The sequence below is a fragment of the Sus scrofa genome, chromosome 11 (genome assembly GCF_054392235.1).
Source record: "Sus scrofa isolate SSC_HxYL_T2T_F1_AM1 chromosome 11, Sscrofa_HxYL_maternal_Yorkshire_Landrace_v2.0, whole genome shotgun sequence".
In the NCBI taxonomy this organism is placed as follows: domain Eukaryota; kingdom Metazoa; phylum Chordata; class Mammalia; order Artiodactyla; family Suidae; genus Sus; species Sus scrofa.
Window position 1 is genome coordinate 8719309 of NC_139393.1, and position 20044 is coordinate 8739352.

The 20044-nt window shown below is 44.7% G+C and overlaps 1 long non-coding RNA gene across 4 annotated transcripts in view; it reads right to left on the minus strand.

Moving 5' to 3' along the window:
- LOC146398511 (uncharacterized) overlaps window positions 1–20044 on the minus strand; it is a 242919-nt gene that overhangs the window by 113683 nt on the left and 109192 nt on the right. For all 4 annotated transcript variants that reach the window (XR_014819148.1, XR_014819150.1, XR_014819147.1 and 1 more), the window contains exon 3: window positions 659–717. This is a non-coding gene — a long non-coding RNA (uncharacterized LOC146398511). The remainder of the gene's footprint in view (window positions 1–658; window positions 718–20044) is intronic.

Sequence of the window (20044 nt, forward strand, 5' to 3'; positions counted from 1 at the left end):
CTCTACCCAGAAGCAACAAAGCTGCCCTTCCCACACACAGGACCCGGTCAGCGGATGCTGCCCGCTGCCCATCCCGCTGCGACCCAAGGGGAGGCCACGTGGGGAGCAAACTGAGGCCCTCCCACCCAAGAGGGTCAATTCACCAGGAAGCTATAACCACTATAAACACATCCACACCAAGCAACAGAGTCCCGCAGCGTATGAAGCGACGAGTGGCAAAGCTGAAGGGAGAACTACACTGTTTTACAGTAAGAGTTGGAGACGTCAAGATCCCAGTTTCAGTCACGTATAGACCCTGTAGACAGAAGACGGCGTGGAAACGGAGGACCCAAATAACACCATAAATCACGGAGTCAACCACTAACACTCACCAACCGGAGAACGGACATCCTTCCCCAGTTCACATGGGACACTCTCCAGCACAGGCCGCATGTTAAGTCATAAAACCAGCCTCAATACATTTAAAAAGAACTGAAATGATACACAGTATCTTCTCCAACCACAATGGAACAAAACTAGCTATCAGGAACAGAAAAACCAAAACATTCACGAATATGTGGAAATTCAACAACATCAGCATAAACCAACAGGTCAAAGAATAAACCACAAAGGATGTTCAAAAATAACGTGTGGCAAATAAAAACAAAACACAACTTACCAGAATGTATGGGATACAGGGAAAGCAGGGCTCAGAAAGAAAGTGATGGTTGTAAACACCTGTGTTAAAAAAAGAAGAAACACCTCAAATTAATAATCTAACTTTACCCCTAAGGAACTAGAAGCAGAAGAGCAGACTAAATACAGGACAGCAGTAACACCGGTTTGGAGAGGTGTGCCGCTTCATCCAGCCCCTCAGGGATCTCTCTAAGGACAATAATTCCTGGCTAAACACTACTGTCACCTGCAGAAAGCCTGATGCTCTTCTCCTTTGGTCTCCCACATAAAAATGGGGTTGCAGTCAATCACGATAGGGTAAGCCCGTGGCTGGCAAATACAAGGAGGCCCCCAGGCTCCTTTCGTGTGGTCCCCGAGTCTAGACTGGGTCTTACTTTTTTAAAGGGATATCAACAGCACACCAAAACAAACAAGTACGGGTACCAGAGAGTGCACGTGATGTGGTCTGAGACACTTACAATATTGACTGTCCAGCCCTGGGCAGAACAGGTTTGCCACCCCCCCAGTGTTGTCATGCTTTGACAGCAACTTTTGAGTCTCAAGGGTTTACACAAACAAAGGCTCTATGCTTCACCTCGGTTATACGTCCGTGATGGGACAGCTATGGCTCAGCTTTTCATTCTGGGTTCCGAGGGAAAGAGCAAAGCCTGTCTGGCACAAAGAATCAAGCCAAGGCTGAACCAAATGATGGCTCCTCCTGCGTCTACTTAGATGGGGCACAAACTCCCTCGGGCAAAGTAGTTCCCATGGCCAAGCCTTCTGCCATCATTAGGGCAGGAGAAATACTCCTCTCTCTGAGAAGTGCCATCAGGATGTCCTTGACAAATGCGCCAGCAGAGAGAGGGCACTGAGGAACTGAAAACACCTCTACAGCCTGTTGCAAAAGGTACATGGAGATGAGTGTTCCCAAGTCATTCTGTGGGAGAAGAACAAATGTTCTCTGACATCAGTAAGCTAAGCATTCATGCTGCCATTTCTAGGTAGCAACTAAACAAACAGAAACAGACGAAAACTTCTAAACCAGTAAAGATTTAAATGACCAAAATTAATAGGAAAAAAAAACAGTTTAACAAGAGAGAAAAAGAAACAACAAATACTAAAATACACAAAGATAGAAATTTTAGCCTGGAATCTCTGTGATTATTTTAAATGTAAATGTGCTAAATGTTCCAGTGAGAAGATAATCTCCTCCAGGGCTTTTTCTACTTTGGCGTCTCAACAGAAGTTACCTCCGCGAACATGTGGCTGTGAACAATTTATATTACTGTTCATTATTATTATTCACTAGTGAATAGTCAATATTTATTAATCACGGATATCAGGCCCTACATTTCACACGTACTAACTCACAACAACCCCATGGGGCTACCATCCCCATCTGATAAATGAAGAACGTGAGACTGACAAGTCTGAATCCCTTGCCCAGACTCACTCACGGAACCTGATACGGGTTCTAAGCCCAGGCAGTCTGCTCAAGAGCTCGGGCTACTGCCATCGTGCTTGGCTGCTCACACATCTTCTATATTCATGGTTCTCAATCAGGGGCATACATCAGAACCTCAGGAGAGCTTCCTCCAACACCCCCACAGCTAGCTTCTGAGCCAGGAGCTTTGGAGGGGGCCTGAGAATCTGCATTTCTATCGAGTTCCCAGGGGTGCTGACGCTGCTGGTCCAGGGACCATACTCTGAGAACAGCTGCTAGAAGGAGGCTTCTTTGGGGGAACACGATTGAGCTTGGGCTCAGATCAATGGCCCACCTTCCAAATCCTGAACCTGGTGTCTGTGGAGTCATGGTCACCCTTGACAACCACCTGGATGCAAGTCTGGCAAAAACAATCACATTCATTTCCAACCTATGACTGGCCACCCAGCTCTTATTTTCTTTTATCCAATATTATTGATAATTAATGGTTAAATAAGGACTTGCTGATACTCTTTAACTGTGCGGGGCAGTGGAGTAATCCTGTTTTCACTACAAACAATCCTTCTACCCCCTTTCAAGTTCCTGCAACTCTACCCCCAACCCTGTCTATCACTGATGCACCCCTAAACTCAAGCGTGCGATGGGTATCAGATACAAAGCGAAACTTCCTTGCCTTTCTGCTATTCTTTCCCATGGAGGCCCCATAAATATCTCAACAGGGGCCACTGTGTGACTTCTGAAATAATTTATTTCAGACAGGTCAGCAAAGGGCTTTTCTGGTCACTATGCTTTTGCTGACTCGGCTGCTCACTCTTGACACCTTGCCACCCACTCTTCTTAGTTTCATCTTTCCTGAGGAATAAATAAGAAATATCACAAAGATTTACTGACCTAAGCTCTGCATGTTATATCCCTTGCCTCTAGAAATACAAGAGCTGCTTCTCGCTGAGTGCATCTTAAAGGAGACACTGCTTTTGATGACTGAATTCTGCTTGTGAGGTGAACAGACTGGGAGTTCCTGTGGCGACCTAGCAGTTTAAGAACCCAACATAGTGTCCTTGAGGACATGGGTTCGATCCCTGGCCTCGCTCAGTGAATTAAGGATCCGGCGTTGCTGCAAACTGTGGTGTATGTCACAGATGCAGTTTGGATCCAGTGTTGCCATGGCTGTGGTGTAGACCTCAGCTGCAATTCAACCCCTAGCCTGGGAACTTCCATATGCCACAGATGTGGCTGTAAAAAGGAAAAGAAAAAAAAAAAAAAAAGATGAACAGACTGACTCTAAAGCTACTTCAGTGCTAAGTACTTAGACTTCCGCGTTGACCATTTCTCCTTCGGAGACTAACCGTCTCTTCCACATGCTGGCTGCTCCAGCACACAGGGACTGTACACGGAATATCTGCCATGTGCCAGCATCTGCTGAGTGCTTTCCACAGTTCACATTTTCACCTCTCCTCATTACCCGGTCAGGTAGGTAATAATGTTAGGACTCTTTCACAGATGAAGAAAGCAAGGCTTAGGAAGATACACAATCACTATCTATACACGGCCTCCAAATCCTGGGGTATTTTAAAACCGCCTTCTCTTTCCACTGATATTCCTACCTTGAGGGAAAGGACTGTCACAGCTACATAAAAGGTGTAGATGGGGAAAATGACGACACATCACGGCTCTCCTCGGGCCATTTAAAATTCTATCCCCTCCCTGTCCCCGCACTGTCCTCTGAGGGCTTCACTTGGCCATGACAACAGAAGTGCTGCTGTCAATTTCCTGCCTTCAAAATTTCTTCTAGCCCCACGGGCCAGTGGCTGTTGATCTTCTACTCTTGGAGGTTTCTGTCCGATAAGCCTGCTTGCTGCTGTGTCACCCCATAGAGAAGAAAGGAAATCCATCCTGACTTTTCAAAAGGACCTTTAATTAGTTTCAAATCCGAGCTGAAGTTAATAGCTCCTTAGCAAAATTACACAGTCCTGGGAGGCTGACGAAGGAGGAAGCAGCCTGGGCCTCTTATTTTTGTTCTTTGTTCTGTTTCCCATAGACTCAGTTTCATGTTTTCAAAACTTTAACAGTAACATCAAACTTACCAGGAAAGACAATACCCTTTTAAAAAAAAGAAAAAAAAAAAAAAGACGAAGAAGAAAAAAAGAAAGTGGATGGCTTTCTTTGCAATGGGATTTGACCAAGTTTTCCTGATTATGTTTGATTTCAACTTTTAAAAGCTACCATAGATTGCTCTGTTTATTTTCCATGTTTCCATTTCTGACATGTGACCCTCACGGGGATGCAAACTAAGATTTAGTTCTTGCTCCTTTGAGCAAATCTCTTTCTGCTACAACATGAGGAAAGTAAGGAAAAAAAGAGGCCTATTCATCTTCAAAGCGGAGAAGGAACCTAAAATAATGCTCTTTTGTATAAACTTGTATTCTCCCAATTTTTAGCCCTTTATTGAAGTAGAACACACACAGAAAAAGGCACAACATGTAAACCTGCATGTGAATGAATCATCACACAGGAAAACCCTGTGTACTCACCGAGAACTAGGACACAGCCAATCATCCTTATGTTCGTCCCCCGTGCCACCCTCTCCTCCTTCCCCAAAGGGAGTCACCATCCTGACCTCTGCTGAGAGAACTGAGTTGTGCTTGTGTTTGAACTTCATCTAAGCTGAATCGTATAACGTGCCTTCTTCTGGGTCTGAGTCCCTTTACTTCGCAGTGTATTTCCGAGACACACCCGCGCTGCAGGCATTCATCGGTTTTCACTCCAGTGTGGGCTCTGGGGGATGATTACACACACTTCATTTATCCAGTCTGGTGCTGACTGATTTTAGGCTGTTTCCTACTTAAGGCTCACACTAACGATACTGCCTTCAACAGCCCGGCACATGTTCCCGCTGCACAAACACACGTATTTCTATGGGATGCGTTATCAGGAGAGGAATTACTGGGTTACAAGGACATACAACTTGATTAAATAACCGCAAACTGTTTTCCGAAATGGTCAGACCAAATTACACCCCCACAGGAGAGAGGGGGGCTCTTCTTATTTCATATCACGGCCAACATGTAATACTGTTGTCTCCAGATGTTTGAAGGGATTCTTTGCTTTAAGGCCAAACTAACATTTGTTGAGCCTCCATTCTGCATGACTATAACAAGATCAGCGGTTTTTTTTTTTTTTTGTCTTTTTGCTATTTCTTTGGGCCGCTTCCACGGCATATAGACGTTCCCAGGCTAGGGGTCGAATCGGAGCTGTAGCCCCCCCGGCCTATGCCAGAGCCACAGCAACTCGGGATCCGAGCCGCGTCTGCAACCTACACCACAGCTCACGGCAACGCCGGATCCTTTAACCCACTGAGCAAGGGCAGGGACCGAACCCGCAACCTCATGGTTCCTAGTCGGATTCGTTAACCACTGCGCCACGACGGGAACTCCTAGATCAGCGTTTTTATGAGTTCTTCTCCCCAGTAACTTCAGAGACCCCAGACAATGCTTACACATTTTTCATGGTTGTCAACGTGGCCTACAGAGTCTGCAAAAAGCGCAGACCACCCCTTCACTCCCTGCATGTCCTCAAGGCCCTCCTGAGAAAATCCAGTAACAGGCACTCCTCCAGTGGGGGACTTGCTCAGCACCTTGCAAGAAAGAGAGGTTTGGCAGATAAGGAATGCGTGATGGCTTCTAAAAGCTATGACGTTCATGATCCAAACTAAAAAGCAGCTGGAGGTAAACACGAGAGGCGGTCAGCCTGGGGTTAAGCCTCGTCCAGCTGACTTACCTGGGACCTCTGACTCACACCTTGCTGCTCAGTTCCACTGACTCAGCTAGGCTTTCCCAGTTCTCTGGGCTCGTGAGTGTTCCTCTGGTCAATACAGCCATAACATTTAGGCAAAGGGGCCCTAGTTCTGGGCCTGGAACGCCTGCTCTGGATTTCCCCAGGCTGTGCTCCATCCCTTGGGGCACAGAGTGCTCAGAGTCAAGGAGCCATAACCCCTTCCACACCCTGCTCCAGGGACACAGCGTCTCAGAATCTCCTGTCCAAACAGCCCTGAGTCCTCTTTCGAAGAATGTGTGTGCCTCATCACTGAGCCTCTCTTCCTGCAGCAGCTATGACCTGGGTGTAGACCCATGGCCCAGACAGCCAAGGGGTGGCGAACTGCAAGGGGTGTGGGTGGTGTTTGGATAAGGGAGCTGGGCTGACCCCAGGCATGTGTGAGTCCATCCCCCTTCTGAACTGAGCTGCGAAGAGAGAGGGCCGCAGTGGGGAGCTGGGAGCTGGACCAGCTGTCTGTGCTGCTACGGGGAAGTGCAGAGTTCTGAGGAGCTGGAGACGTTTAAATTCCAAGTTATCAGGAAGGTATGTTTGTCAAGGTGGGAGGATAAAACATTTTTCATTTAATAGATTATGAGCTTGATTTGCTACAGCTCTGACGTGTCTGGACTTACGGAGAAGGCCTACATCTGTACCCTAGTACTGGGCCCCACGGAAGTTAGTGAGGTCCTGCTTCTTATTTCAACCTCTATACCTCAGGAGCCTGCTCCAGCTCAATCCCAATTTCCAGCTTGAGAATTTTCTTCTTTTTTTATGGCAACACCCATGGCAGACGGAAGGTCCCAAGCCAGTGACTGAATCCAAGCCGCAGCTGCAACCTATGCAGCAGCTGTGACAATGCCTGGTCCTTTAATCCACGGCCCCAGGCCGGGGATTGAACCCTTGCCTCTACAGTGACCCAAGCTGCTGCAGCCGTGGCTGATACTAATTGATCCTGGCAGCCTTCCCAAGGCCCTCCCCGCTCCGACTCTGTCCCCAGCTCTGCCTGATACTGTCACCCTGCACTGCGAGCTTCAAGGGATCTACTGCGCCTCTTGATTAATACTAAAGAATATCTTTTGCTTCCTTTCCCAACACCCGACCACAGAGGAAATTCTTACAGCCTTTCTAATTAGTGAAATGAATGCCTCAGATTCTAACATGAAGAACGATCCGCCCCTTTAATGACTCGGATGGATCAAGAGAAAACAAACCCCCTTACCGAGAACTTTTCCCCGATAACCCCTTACAACAAACACGTTAAAGTTTTCATTTCTCAGTGTGTTTGAAATTCGGAGAAAATCCCTGTATTAATTTTCAGGAAGATTCAAGTTTAAGGGAAAATGTTGAACATTTATATCAATGAAAATTTGGCTCAACTCTCTAACTCTTCAGCTATATAAGTAACTGCCCACTAGTTCCAGACACCTAAAATAATGCAAAATACAGAAGAAAGAATCAGTAAAACGATATATAACATAAAGATTAATTTCCCTTTTAAAATTATGAAGGATTATTTGTTTTAAGAGAAAACTGTTTTCATGCTGATGGCGGGATTCATCTTGATCCCCGGGGGCAGAGGAAAGTGGCCAGGACAGGTCAGGGGGAAAAGCGGGGGAGGCGGAGGGGGGATCGTAAGAAAAGCTTTTTTTCCAGAAGGAGCGGGACAGCACACTGACGGGAAGTCAGAGGACTGAGGATGAAGGTCCGGCGGCCAGAAATCCCGAGGTGGGAAAGGTGCCAATGCAGAGAATGGCTTACAGGTATCTAAGACTGACATTCAATTTCAAATTATTTCCTAGGCTTTGTGACACTATTCTGCTGTCTTCTCTCTATAAACTGTTCAATAAAATATCTCTACACAAAACTGTCTTGCGTGAGTAGCACTTAGGAGGATAAGGGAGGGAACTATGCTTATTTATATCAGTATAAGATGAAGAGCAAATGCCAATCACAACAGCAGAAATACAAATCAAAGGGAAAATTCTACAGAAGCAAGAAATATGAATAAGGTGTGACTTAGAGAAACATAATTGTTCGAATCCCTGGCAACACTGGTGGTGATGTGCTCTTTCCCATCATTTGTGGGCAAGTGCCAAGCTATTTCAATATAAATGTTAAAAGAAAGGTGATTCTCTAAGGCTGGAGGATATGGAGGCATTCCTACAATTGGTACCCAGGCAATTCCTTACAAACTCAAGCTGTCTTATCTTGCAGAAAGATCTCCATGGAACATAATCCATAAAGAACTGTTTAGAAATTAACTCTTTACAGGACATCAAGTTTCAAAACTAACAGCCTCGCTGACTGATGGATGTGATGGATGAGCTATGGGCTAGTTTCTCTTTCCTCTGTTCTCAGCATCAAACCTGTGCTGTCAGAGACAAGACGTGTCAGAAACAGTTTCTGCTCTTTGGGAGATAAGGAATGACTAAGTCATATGAAGCACTGAGAGGCCTGGGTGCTTAGGCTTGGGCTGGAGAGGCAATGGGAGTTCAGAGAAAGGAAAATCAGCTGAAATACAAACATCCAGAGAGCAGGAGCCAGGCACGAATCCCGGGGCGAGAGGAAGTTTTGGTCCCTTCCAGGGTCAGCAAACAGCACACACACAAGCACAGATGCAGGTATTCAACGTGGCAGGGAGCTGATTCTTCCCGAAGGGGGCAGTCCTGAGATGGTGCTGGTGGAGGCAGGGCTGGGGACACTATATCACTGAGCCACATGAAGGGAATTTGATAAATGGCATTTTAGAAATACTGGCTTGACAGCTGGCTCTAGAATGGCCATTTGGCGAGAAACTGGAGGGAGGAAGGAAACAGGGGCTCAAATCAGGCATAAGCAACATGGGACCAGACCAAGCTTGTGGGATCGCGGTAAAGTCAAAGGAGCTTGAGAGACTCTTCCACAATTTCAGTCCAGCTTTATTTAGCATTATACTTTTTTTCTTTTTTAGCCACATCCACGGCATGCGGAAGTTCCTAGGCCAGAGACTGAAGCCAAGCCACAGCTGGGACAATGCTGAATCCTTATCCATTAGGCCACCAGGGAACTCCTAGCATTATACCTTTAAAAGCCTTCCCCAGATAAAATACACTATTTAATAGAGATCTGGCTACCACTGTCATTCTACACTCAAAATAGATTTTAAACTTCCGTCAGTTTGAGAGATGTTTCCATCCAATTTGATAACAGAAACCCCTTTAAAGAAATCTGCTTCCCACTTTTGGTAACTGTCATGCCCAGGCATTCTTATAACCTTGGGAAGTCAGCCAATTTCCTACATGACTCGGGCATTACCGACCTTCTACAGGGAAGGCAGAGATTAGAATCCACCTCAGGAGTTCCTGTGGTGGCTCAGCGGAAACAAACCTGACTAGTCTCCATGAGGATGCAGGTTTGATCCCTGGCCTCGCTCAGTGGGTGAGCTGTGGCGTAGGTCACAGATGTGGCTCGGATCTGGCATGGCTGTGACTGTAGTGTAGGCCAGTGGCTACAGCTCCGATTCGACCCCTAGCCTGCGAACCTCCATATGCCACAGGTACGGCCCTAAAAAGACAAATAAATAAATAAAAATTAAAATCCATTATCATTTCATCTTTGTGGTTTTCACAGTCCCCCAGTGAATGAGATGAGGATACCATGAGACCTCAAATGCCTGGATGCAGACTGGCTCTGGGGTGGTAGGGCTAGTGGCAGCTGCTGTGGGGTTGCAGGGATATTTAAAGTTTGAGGAAGGAATACAAAGTGCCTAACTGGTATCCTCTAAGTGATTGTGACATAATTTATGCCCCAACTGTGAAACTCCAATAAAGCCAATAAATCTGGGCCAAAGGCAAGGAAGCCCCAGAGGTTGGGCCATTCTGCACACTAAGTACACAGGCCTCAGTGAATTTACGATCTCTCTGTCTCTGACTCCTTTCTCCCATTTTGGAGATTAGTTCGTCTCTTTAATTCTATCCCGCAAAATGTGCAGGCTAAAACTGCCTCACAACCTTATCTACCATTAATCCTCAGATTAATCTCAGCATTTGAAAATGCCAAGATGCCAGAATGTCAAAAAAAATACGACTTTGCTGTCTGTTTTATTAATCACTAGCATCTTTGTCTCCAGAGATAAGTGCAACATTAATCAGAAATTCAGGGAAGCATTTTCCATGTTGATTTAAGTGGGTTTCTGGGTCACTTACAAAAAAGTATGAAACATTTCACTCATTATTCTGCATACACTAAGGTGCTAAAAGGAGAGTTCTCATTTTGTGATTTCTCATTTTATGGTCTTAAAATTCAAGCTACAGTTTTCGTCCTCAATGGAGGGATTAAAACACAGCTTCTCATTCATAGGAAAAGCTGGCTTTACTTATATGAAATTGTTTTATAAGTGCAAATAGTATTAAGGAAAAGGCAGGAAAAAGGAAAATTTGAAAATGTATTCAGCACACCAAAGTCTCACAAAACAAATATTTAACAAATGAATGGCACTGAAAGCTCATGGAGATGCCAGCTATAGACTTTTGTGTTCCCCACTGAGCAGAGCTGAGCCTCCAGGATGCCAGCTTTTCCTCTTCAGCCATTAAACCTGCAACTTGAGTATCACTGTCTGATGAATTACCTAAGTCAGCAGAGTAACCATTTGGTGTAGCTGTTGGAATAAGGATAATTTAATAAACATAACTGTACTCAAATAATTAAGTATAAGCAATTATTACTAATTACTAGTAGGGTTGTCTTGTTTCTAATGAAAAGCACAGAGGGAGGATCGCCTATCTCTAGGCATCAATTTAATTAAAAGGTAATGGGAATGGTGTGAGGTTCAGCCTAAAAGAAACAGGATGAATTTTCTTGTCATCCCGCTTCAGTTCCAGCACATGCTTCTCATGAGCCCGAGTCCTGCCTGCATCAGGGAGGTGTGCTGGCCCATCTCACTGCCTAAAACCAAGCAGCTCGGAGGACTGCTGTGAATCAGCCTCGCCACGTGGCTTTCTCTCAGACACTGAGACCATGCTTCGCCAGACTCTGAACTGTTGCTTCAGGTCAATCAGGATTTCAGAGCATCACTGATCAGAGATGCTTCCCACGTTCCATGTTCCCGGAGACATTTAACAAGATGCTTAGCACACAGCTTGTGCTGAATGATGTTGATGGGTGAAGAGGTCAATGCAGGTGTTTGATCTCTGTTTTCCTTTCTGCACACGGGAGGAAGGGACTGTAAGTGTGTGATCAGAACAACGTGATACTTCTACAAATCAATGGTTGAAACAATGGCAGGTAAAATTACCTCCTGTGTAAACCTTCACCACCACAGCCATCCCTGGCCACAGGGAAGGACTATTAGACGTTGTGAGGGACTTTCGGTCTCTGCCGGAAGCCCAAGTGACTCACAATTAGAGTCTTTCTCTACCTGTGAAACTTCATTCTTACCTGATTTGCCTACCCATGGGGAAAAAGAAAAACAAGCCACATTACAATTTGTTCACAAATCAGGAAGACTGGCAGGCTTGAATTCCATCTTCATTAATGAAGCCTTTTATTCTGCACTTGTGCTTTGAAATACTTTCAAGAAACACACAAAATACGGAGCAGGAGAGGCAAAATAACCTATCAGATAAGGGACAGAAAACTTAGGCTCTAATCGTGCTCTGCTATGTGACCTTGGATAAATTACTTAACCTCTCTGTGGCCTGAGTTCCTCAGCTGAAAGTGGGGTGACAACAATATTACTTCACAGGATCCTGTGAGGACTGAAGGAGTGAAAACATAAAGTGCCTAGATGTGTCTAGTACATAATAAACAGGTTCGATCCCCGGTCTCACTCAATGGGTTGGGGAATCCAACGTTCCTGTGACCTGTGGTGTAGGTTGTAGACACGGCTTGGGTCCCTCATTGCTGTGGCTGTGGTGTAAGCTGGCAACTGTAGCTCCAATTTGAGCCCTAGCTGGTGAACTTCCAGAGCCATGGGTATGGCCCTAAAAAAAATTTTTTTTACAAATCTAAAATTATTGAATTTATTACTCTAAAATCAGAGATATTGGTGGCTTAGAGAGTTGGTGACAAAGAATTCCAGGGAGAACTCCAACAGACAATGACTTAGAAAGATGATAGTCAGCCTTGGTTCACACCAGCATCTCCTGGGAGAACCTGTTAGGCTCAGGTTGGGAGCCCGGGCCGCTGGAATTTTGAGACAATTTCTAGGTAATTCCGATGTAAAACAAAGACAGAGAGGAGACTTCGAGAATGAAGGGGGGAGGGGCCAAGATCTGGATGCTGAAGTGGGAATGGGATTTGGATATAGGGGATTTCACTCAGCATTATTAAGCCCCAGGCTCGAAGAAGCCATTCAGGTCAGATCAATCCATCAACTTGTTACTGTGGGTTTCTGTTTGGGGTTCACACAAAAAGGTATTTATTTTCCAATCTACTATGATCTTTTGCTCTGACTTAGGGTGAGAGATGTTGGTTTCTCCACAGAGTTAGAGCCCGAGGCAGCAGCTCTTTCATCATAGCGAGTCTTCCTTTTAAGACTAGTAACACATCTTCTTATGGTTAGACAGTCTTTATACATACACGCATTCTGAGTCTTTTGGCAACAGAGGTTCCAAAATATTGAAAAAAAATGCCTGAAACTTAAAACCTTTCCAGCTCCCACCCCTCTCTCCTGCTCAGCTGCTCTGGTGGGATAAGGTAGAGACAAAACAAGGAACAGGCTTAATTTGGTGAGTAAATCAAACCTTGTGGGAGTCGGAAAGGCTGAACCGGGTTTTTGAACCTTTACAAATGACACTGATCAGATTAAAATGTCTCATTTCCTCAGGTCCCATCTCCAAGCGAGTTTTGCTGAAAATGGGATTAACGTTACCTCATAAGGAGCAGCTTTGGAAACAGTAGAGAAAGCCTAACTCCAGGCCTATTCACTTTCTATTTATTTGAAACTACTCAGAGTTTGAGAAGAGTTGAAAACGGAGCTGTTGTCTCTTTCGAAATCTGGTCTTATCAAACTCCCAGAAGGGAGAGATGTCATTCCTGGTCTCAGTGTTAACTATTTCAGCTCATTTTCCCCACATCTCTAAGCAATTAGCCCCGTATCATATTCTTTAAAGGCTTTCATTTCCGCTCCAATTTTGATGTTAGTTTGAATCCTTATATAAATACTATGCGGCACTTAAGATTTAACTCGCTATTTTAAATTTATGTTCGTCGGGCCACTCCTGAACTAGTCATCTTGTGACATTGATGCATCTCTATTTTTGCATCAGTATCAGCCTGTTGCATTAGAAATAGTTATATTTCTAATATGTGTTTTAGTATCTGGCAAGATGACTTTCCTAGCCTTCCTCTTCCTTCTCAAAATCTACTTATTTATTTATTTATTTATTTAGTCTTTTTGCCTTTTCTTGAGTCACTCCCTCGGCATAGGGAGGTTCCCAGGCTAGGGGTCGAATTGGAGCCGTAGCCACTGGCCTACGCCAGAGCCACAGCTACGCGGGATCCGAGCCTCGTCTGCGACCTACACCACAGCTCACGGCAAGGCCGGATCCTTAACCCACTGAGCAAGGCCAGGGATGGAACCCGCAACCTCATGGTTCCCAGTCGGATTCGTTAACCACTGCGCCACGACGGGAACTCCTCTACTTATTTTACCTGTTTGTTAATCTAGCATTGCAACAGTTTCTAAAAGCCTGTTGGGATGCCCACTGGAACCATAAGAAACTTATTTGGGAAACAACGAACGGTTTCATTATTACGCCGCCCATCAGAGAACACAGTGCCCCTCTGCAGTGATCTCCTCAGTCCTGTCAGTAAAGGGTCATTCTCTTATTGTCTAGGAGAGTTCTGGCTACTTGGTGATTTTTGGTGCAATGGTGAAAGGCATTTTCTAACTGGTTATTATTGGCATCAATGGATTTTCTATTTCTATTTCCATATGGCTTGTGAATAACTGAAAATGTTCCTTCAATAAATCTACGTCTTTTTTGTTTTGTGTGTTGCATTAACTAAAACTTCTAGATTGTGTTGAATAATAAGAGCATACCAGGCATCTTGGTTTTATTCTGAGATTTTTCGGCACTTCTAGGATTTCCATTTCAACTGTGAGGTTGTCCACAGTTTAAAACAGAGGTAATGAATACTGTCTCCTGAGAAACGATCTGGGATGGGCAGCCTCCACGGTGCCCCTAATGATTCTTGCCGTCTGGTGGTCGCATCTTCACACAGTCTCCAATCACACTCAATGGGGCTGATTCGTGTAATCAGCAAGGATATTACGGAAATGATGTTTTGTGACTTTGGGGCTAGTTCACCCAAGATGAGGAGCCCTGTGCCCGGTCATCTTTGCCTCATCACGCCACTGGCACTGAGGGCAGCCAGCTGCCACAGTGGTGAGGAGCTGAGACCTCCCGTCCCGCCAGCACAAACAGGCATGTAAATGAGCTACCATGGAAGCAGATACTCTGGTCCACTCTGGCCTTCAGCTGACGGTAGCCCTGGCCGACATCCTGGGTACAGCCTCATGAAAGACGTGGAGCCAGAATCATCCCAGGAAGCCCTCCTGAATTTCTGACCCACAAAAACACTGTGCGATGATAAATGCTTATGATTTTAAGCTTCTAATTTGGGGTAATTTATTATCCAGCAATAGAGAGCCAACACACTTCTAGAATTAAATTTAAAAATAATTTATGTAGATCAGTAACAGTTAACAATTACACTGAATGCCTTTTCAACATCTTTTGAGATGGTTCATTTTTTTCTTCCTATTTGATCAAAGTGATGTTTTATTTCATTAGCTTGCCTAATATTAATTCATTCTTTTCTTCCTAGGTAAAATCCTCTTGATTATGGCAGATTATTATTCTAATATATATAATATTCTCTAATTTTATTTTCAAGTCATTTATTTGGAATTTTGTTTATGCATTTTAATAAATGAGACTGACCTATACCTTTCTTTTCATTACAATAAAGATTATATAGTTTTAAATAAAATTATCTTTTTTTTTTTCTATGCTGAGTTATAAGTTAAAGGGAATAAGCTGCCCTTTGAAAGCTTAAAGGAACTTAACCATGAAAAGCTCTGAGCCCATGGCCTCTGGCTGTATTTTCCTTGGCAACTTTCTCAAATCCCTTCATAGTTAGTGGTTTTTCCAGGTTTTCTCCTTGAATCAATTTTTAAGCTTTATGTATTACAGAAAATGTTAACTAAACCACTCGGATTATTGGCCTACATATTTGCTTTTGGTATTATCTGTCTTATGGTTTTTAATAATCTGTCCAAAATAAAAGACAAATGTCAAACAACTGACTCCAAGAGCAGAGCTAAACATCCAGTGGCAGGCGATGTCCTGTATAGTAGAAACCAGCCTTGGGCAGTGATTTAGCTATTTCACTCAAGTGGAAATGTTTTCAACACACAAATGACGGGTTCAGAAGGAAGTGGATCACTGAAATCCATGGAAAGCTGGAAAGCTAAATTCAGAAGAAAACATGCTCATGTGTCTTGTTTGCCACTCACTCTACAAAACAAACAAGATTTTGTCACTCACAGTTGCAACTTAACAGACGTACGAGGCCACCGTGAGGAATGAACTGAATGGAAGCCAGCACGTTACACGGGGAGGTAGCCAATCAGGAGGCACATGGCAAGCGTTGGTCATCTTCCCTCACTGGCTCGGTGCTGTCTGCCCTGGCTCCTGTCCCGTCAGCACCCTGCTCACCGCTCAGTCTCGGCCACGGCTTGCATGTTCACTATCCCCACCAACGTCTCAGGTGACGGGAAATAAAGGTCTCCCCTTGGCCTATGGCCTTGACAGCTATTTGCATTCCAACGGTTTGACCCGACTGAACTGGGTGGTTGCTCAGCACGTGGCACTATACTGGGAAACGTTTTTGACTGAGTCGGTAGAATTTTCCTTTTGTAACCATCCTGAAAATTGCATCAAAGGAAAACCTCAAGGCAACCATCAAGCATCCCTTCCCCATCGTAATTCATCACACTTGGCCAAGCCCTTTGCTCACGTGCTTGGTTTCACGCCATCGTGGCAATGAACGGACATAAGTGAAGCTGTCGTGGGACACGTCTACTCCCGTGGTGCCTTCTCACTCGTTTTCTGCCACAACTCCTCCCCCAGCAAGAAAAACAGACACGGCCTTCCATTCAGCTGCAACGGTCCGGTCCAGGCCGCGGACGACTGATGCTTCCCTCTGGCCCAGATGCGCCAGCATTTCCAAGTCTGGACTGTCCGTGAGGGCTGTCTTGTTTCACTAAAGGTGTCAAGGCTATATCCTCCGTGGGCTGCTCACTTGCTCCCAGCTGCAGGGGAAGTGTCACACCGTTCTCGCCTGCACGGTAGATCAAAGTGTCGCCGCAGAAAAGACTTTTTTCTTCCTTCGGGTCCAAATAATCTGCGTAAGTCACAGCCGATGAGCATTCTTCAGTCTTTGATGAACACGTCCTTGTGTCCAAGTGCGCTCCAAGCAGCAGTGAAGCAAGCGGGGAGGGATGCGGTGTGTCCCGAAGAGCCGAGAGCGGGGACTTTGAGTCTTTGCCTCTGCCCCTCACCAGGCAAGTATCTTTGGGGGGTTGACGCCCTCTCTCTAATCTGGGACGATGATGGTAACAGCTATCTCCCAGGGTTGTTGCTGATAAAATGGCATAGTCTGGAAGCATAACATGCCTTTGTTTATTTACCATAGTCGCAGATTCTGCTCCTTGGAGAGAGTCCTTGACGTCTCAGTCTGGATCTGGTCTAACAGGGCCACTTGTGCTTTTATTCTTCTTGACATGGACTTGCGGTCCTGCCCAGGGCACAGACAATGCAGCCACAGAATGTCTGCTTCTTAATGCCTCATCATCTCTTGGCTGATCACGTTCTCTTTATCATCTCTGCTTTGGTTTGCTTTGTGTTTGTATTTTACTATTTTTATTAAGTTTGCTAAAAAAATATTTTAATAAGTAAAAATAATGAGTTTTTGGTTCTACGTACTTTACTAAATTTGTTTTCTAATTTTTCAACTTTAAAATTTTTTTCTTCCCGGTGTTTTTTTTTTTTTTTTTTTCCTTTCTGTTGAAGGTTTAATTATTTTCCTCCCAAAGGCGTATGATCTTTCCTAAACTAATAAATAATCTTAAAATCGCCATTATACATGGGACACTTATATTTGCAAATAATTGCTCTTTCCTGATGTAGTCATAAAACACTATACATATAATAACACCCTGTTGTCTTATGGGAAACTTAGAGGGTTTGAAAAAGTGTGTTCCACAATGATCTCTGGCAAGATCATTGCTTAAATTTTTTTCCCCCCGGGGGAAAAAATGGAAAATAACAAGAGTATCTTTTTTTTTTTTTCTTTTTCTTTTTGCTATTTCTGTGGGCCGCTCCCGCGGCATATGGAGGTTCCCAGGCTAGGGGTCGAATCGGAACTGTAGCCACCGGCCTACGCCTGAGCCACAGCAACGCAGGATCCGTGCCGTGTCTGCAACCTACACCACAGTTCACGGCAGCGCCGGATCATTAACCCACTGAGCAGGTGCAGGGACCGAACCCACAACCTCACGGTTCCTAGTCGGACTCGTTAACCACTGCGCCACGACGGGAACTCCACAAGAGTATCTTGATAAACTGCATCTCTCATCCCTTTCCTTTTTTTCTGTATCAAGTTTATTCTTTGCTGCTGAATTTGTTTTCTTTAGCCCATGCACGACACTTGGAATAGCAAATACAGCTGGCCCTCTGTATCTTGCATTTGTGGATTCAACCCACTGGGAACTGGAAATTTTTAATTCTAAAAAGTTCCAAAAAGCAAAACTTGAATTTGCCACACACCAGCAACTATTCACATTGTCTTAGGTATTATAAGTCATCTAGAGATGATTTAAAGTCTATGGGAAAATATATGTGTGTTACATGCATTTACTACACCATGTTATATAAGGGACTTCAACACCATAAATTTTAGTATCTGTAAGGTTCCTGGAACCAGTCCCACATGGACACTGAGGAGCAACTGCGTAGTTCAAATACATATTGCCATAAAAAGGAAAAAGGTGCTAACGCTGTTTATTATTAGGAAAATATGAAGGTAGCCTGTTTTTATTAGTGAATTTAGGTTAGCTTATTACACTGATGCTGTTACCGTTAGGTGAACTAGATGAAAGGTTAATTCATTTGGGGAAACGTGTTCCAAACAATACCTTAGTTGAAAGGTGTGAGATACGTCTCCCTGCATATGTGCTCCATCACCAAAAAGCTCTGGTCCTTGAGGGGGCAGGAAGTTTCATTTCTGTGCCGTTGCTCCCGCCTCAGTGAGTAATGTGCTGATATCATCGCAGCATGGCTTTTAGTTGTAGCACTAACAAAACTTGACACATGTCTTAAAACTCTTAATTCCCATTTCTTTTTTTCAGCCACATCTGCAACATTTGGACGTTCCTGGGCCAGGGACTGAATCCAAGCCACAGTTGCAACCTGTGCAACAGTAGTGACAACACTAGATCTTTGACCCACTGTGCTGGGCCAGGGATCAAACCTGAGCCTCAGCATCGAGTTGAGCCACTGCAGAGACAATACCAGGTCTTTAACCCACTGTGCTGCAGCGGGAACTTCCTGATTCCTTTTTCTAAGACAGCTTCTGGATGTACACACAAACACACACAAGAAATGGGAGCGCATTCATTCTGCCCTAGTTTACCTGCATGCCACCACATCAGACACAGTAGAATAATTCTGTGTCTGCTGTATTTTCTAAAATTTTGATGGAATCAGTGGGCTGCTTCCCTCTCTTAGCTACTCAAGACCATAAATACACAGAGCATTGAGACACAGAGTTGAAAGCCGCCTGTCTTTTATGAAGGAGAGAAGCTGTAAAGCAGAGGTCCTCTCCAGTGAATTCTTTCCAGACTGTGGACATTAAGACATTCTGGGCATGCTCCCCCCAGCGGCTCTAATTTCTAGAAGCCAGGGCTACTGGAAACTCTGTCTCTGGCAGCACTCTGCATTTCACCAGGAGGAGCTGAGGCATGGCTGATTCTTCTCTGCCCAGGAGGACCCTCTGCACCTGCTGGTCTCCTGGAACCCGTATCCTCTGAGGGGTACAAACAGGCCCCCAGAACCAAAATATTTCTCTCGCTGACCTGCACACATGCCTGAAAGTCTGAACTCAATGAACACCTGACAGCATCTGGAAGGAGTAATGAATTAGCAAGCTGGAATATAAACTGGAATGAATTTATTACTCTTTGCTCCTTGGCAGAGAAAATGCGACCTAGAACGAAAAGATTTCCAGGGCAGAAGTCCTAGAGATCTGGAGCCTGGAGCCCTGAAGTCGGGCCTGAACGCTGTTTCACTGTTCAGTTACTGACCAAATGCTGCCCATCTATCATGCGCCTGGGGTTACAACATTAAGTGCCCGCAGGGGTCACCGCAGTAGCTTTGGGTGATGGAGGCAGATGACAGGGTTAGGCAGCCACTGTGACAAGCATACAGGTGGAGGAGGGCATCCTGCATTTGTGTCCGTGGGCACATGGCCCGGCGAGGGCAAGACAGGCCCAGAAAAACCACCTCTTCAGATCAGCCAACGGGTTCTGGCTGTCGAATCCCTAGCACAGGCCCCAGCACTGCCTCTCTGTACTTTGCTCGATCACTTACCCTTAACCAGAAACATCTATTCTCATATACTGGGAGCGTGGTTTTCTTTCTCAGCTCTGGGTTATTCACAAGAATGTCAAATGGAAACAAATCTGTCAGAAACACTTTCTAGATACCTCACCAGAGAAGGTCCTAATTCTCCCCTAACCTTCAGAAAGCAAAGCATGATGATATCACCTTAATTAAAAATAAGTTCTAATGAAATACCTGATGCAAATACAGAAGTCTCTAATGGCAAAATTCACACCAGGCTTTGAAATTCATTCTAAAGCTCACTGACATTTATCTTTGATTTAGAAAGGGGAAAATTGCTTTCCTTTTCGTTCTTTAAAATTTATGTAACTATTACAGAGGGAAAATTAGAGTTCCTGAGGTATAGAAATTGAATTATAATCCAGCGTAGCACGTTTCCTTTTCCAGAAAGTCAAATGTCATTTGCCTTTGAGCTGATGAGCTTCCCCTGGGATCCTTAGAAAGACTTTTTTTTTTCCCTTTC